At 53.0% G+C, this 253-nt stretch overlaps 1 protein-coding gene across 1 annotated transcript in view; it reads right to left on the bottom strand.

The window, feature by feature from the left end:
• The window catches only part of GPC4 (glypican 4), a 102,562-nt gene that overhangs the window by 7,333 nt on the left and 94,976 nt on the right, over positions 1-253 (bottom strand). The window lies entirely within an intron of this gene.

The following is a 253-nucleotide window of genomic DNA, read 5'->3' on the forward strand; positions in this document are numbered from 1 at the left end:
AGCTGTTAGTATGTGTATTCAGGGCCACCAGCACGGAGTAGCAGAACAGCCAACCCGGTCACTGATGGTTCAGGACTAAGCTATGTGTTAAGAGCACATCAAGGGAGTCAATGACTGGTTATTTAAATTAGCCTTAGGGGCGCCTGGGTGGCTTAGTCGGTTAAGCGTCCGACTTTCGCTCAGGTCATGATCTCGCGGTTTGTGGGTTCGAGCCCCGCGTCAGGTTCTGTGCTGACTGCCAGCTCAGAGCCTA

The sequence above is a fragment of the Crocuta crocuta genome, unplaced genomic scaffold (genome assembly GCF_008692635.1).
Source record: "Crocuta crocuta isolate KB4526 unplaced genomic scaffold, BGI_CrCroc_1.0 scaffold475, whole genome shotgun sequence".
In the NCBI taxonomy this organism is placed as follows: Eukaryota; Metazoa; Chordata; class Mammalia; order Carnivora; family Hyaenidae; genus Crocuta; species Crocuta crocuta.